Genomic DNA, 2,598 nt, shown 5'->3' with positions numbered 1-2,598 from the left:
TGTAATGTGTGTGTTGTGTGTAATGTGTGTTGTTTTTAAAGTGTGTAATGTATGTGTTGTGATCCCTTGTAATGTCTTGATGTGCAGCAGCATTATGGGTAATCAGTTGTATGAGTTTTAAATGTGATAATAAAAAGAGACTTTTATTCTTGTGATAAAATAAAAGTCTCTCTCACTGTAACATGATAATATTTAGATCTGTTCCTGTGTGTTTCTAACCAGGAGCTGGAACACAAAGTCATCACTCTGATAAAGAATGAGCTGAAGAGGTTTAGGAAGCTCCTGAGTCCAGATTACCCAGCATGCACTGAGAGGGAGGTGGAGGATGATGAGGATCTGCACAGTGTCAGAGACGGAGCGCTGAAGATCACACTGCACGTCCTGAAGAACATGAACCACACAGATCTCGCTAACACACTGCACAACAGTAAGAGCTCTGAGTCATGACTTTATTCCATCAGCTTCACTTTAGAGAGAGGAAATAGTTTTAGACATGAAGACTTTTAGTTTTAAATTTAATTTTAATATCATGTTGTATCTGTTCATGGTCCAGCTTCAATAATATTTAGTACATCAGTCAGGAATTAATAGCAGTGTATGTACGATTTTGCATTATAACTATTTATTACTAAACTAGTTATTACTTTGTTTATTAGAACTCGACTCTGTGTATCAGCCAAAGTTGAAGTCCAATCTGAGAGAGAAGTTTAAAAGAATTAATGAAGGAATCTCACAGCATGGAAGCTCAGCACTTCTGAATGAGATCTACACTGAGCTCTACATCACAGAGGGTTGGAGTGGAGACGTCAATAATGAACATGAGGTGAGACAGATTGAGACAGCGTCCAGGAGACCAGCAACACAGGAGAAACCCATCAAATGTAATGAGATCTTTAAAGACAAGTCCATCAGAACTGTGCTGACTAAAGGAGTTGCTGGAATTGGAAAAACAGTCTCTGTGCAGAAGTTCATCCTGGACTGGGCTGAAGGAGAAGTAAATCAGGACGTCACCTTCATGTTCCCACTTCCCTTTAGAGAGCTGAATCTGATGAAGAAACAAAATCTCAGTCTGATGAAACTTCTTCATCACTTTTTCCCAGAAATAAGAGAACTAGAATCAATAGACTGTGACTCCTACAAAGTGGTGTTGATCTTTGATGGTCTGGATGAGTGTCGACTTCCTCTAAATTTCCAGAAGAATGAGAGATTGTGTGATGTGACAGAGTCAGCCTCAGTGGATGTGCTGCTGACGAACCTCATCAAGGGGAATCTGCTTCCCTCTGCTCTCCTCTGGATAACCACAAGACCAGGAGCAGCCAATCAGATCCCTCCTGAGTGTGTAGACCAGGTAACAGAGGTACGAGGCTTCAGTGATCCTCAGAAAGTGGAGTACTTCAGGAAGAGGATCAGTGATCAGAGCCTGGCCGATAAAATCATCACTCACCTGAAGTCTTCAAGAAGCCTCTACATCATGTGCCACATCCCAGTCTTCTGCTGGATCTCAGCCACTGTTCTAGAGAGAATGTTGGGTGGAGCAGAAGGTGGAGAGATCCCCAAGACTCTGACTCAAATGTACACACACTTCCTGATCTTTCAGATCAAACACAAGGACCAAAAGTACCATCAGAAATGTGACCCTGATCCTCAGCAGACCAGAGAGAGTATCATTGCACTGGGAAAACTGGCTTTCCACCAGCTGGAGAAAGGAAACCTGATCTTCTATGAGGAAGACCTGAGAGAGTGTGACATTGATGTCAGAGAAGTGTCAGTGTACTCAGGAGTGTGTACCCAGATCTTCAGAGAGGAGTTTGGGCTTCACCTGGGGAAGGTGTTCAGCTTCGTACATCTGAGTGTTCAGGAGTTTCTGGCTGCTTTATATGCACTTTTCTACTTTATTTTAAGAAATACAAATGTGCTTGTGGGGAAAAGCACTGGACTTTTTAATTTCTTCAGAAATACAACCATGTCTGATCTCCTCAGGAAGTCAAACATGTCTGATCTCCTCAGGAAGTCAAACATGTCTGATCTCCTCAGGAGTGCAGTGGACAAGGCCTTACAGAGTGAGAATGGACACCTGGACCTGTTCCTCCGCTTCCTTCTGGGTCTCTCACTGGAGACCAATCAAACTCTTTTACGGGACTTAATGCCACAGACAGGAAGCAGATCTCACAGCAAACAGGAAACAGTGGAGTACATCAAGGAGAAGATCAGGGAGAATCCATCTCCAGAGAAATCCATCAATCTGTTTCACTGTTTGAATGAACTGAATGATCATTCTCTAGTGCAGGAAGTACAAACTTACCTGAACAGAGGAGGTGACAGTCGTCTCAGTGGAACCAGACTCTCTCCTGCTCAGTGGTCAGCTCTGGTGTTTGTGTTACTGACCTCAGAACAGGAGCTGGATGTGTTTGAACTGAGGAAATATAATCGATCACATGAAGGTCTTCTGAAGCTGCTGCCAGTGGTCAAAGCCTCCAGAAAAGCTGAGTGAGTATTTTTATTTATAAATGTATTACTGCATGGTTTATTATTTTAATGTAACACTGAACTGCACTGTTTGGATTAATGTGTGTTAATAGTTCCTCTAATCATCTTTAC

General features: G+C 42.3%; 1 pseudogene; it reads left to right on the top strand.

Annotated features, from left to right (window-relative positions):
• The first annotated feature begins 1,380 nt into the window (after positions 1-1,380).
• The window catches only part of LOC125141202, an 8,087-nt pseudogene continuing 6,869 nt past the window's right edge, over positions 1,381-2,598 (top strand).

This window comes from Tachysurus fulvidraco, chromosome 5, assembly GCF_022655615.1.
Source record: "Tachysurus fulvidraco isolate hzauxx_2018 chromosome 5, HZAU_PFXX_2.0, whole genome shotgun sequence".
In the NCBI taxonomy this organism is placed as follows: domain Eukaryota; kingdom Metazoa; phylum Chordata; class Actinopteri; order Siluriformes; family Bagridae; genus Tachysurus; species Tachysurus fulvidraco.
Note: the sequence above shows the minus strand (reverse complement) of the source record. Positions and strands in the feature narration are given on the sequence as shown.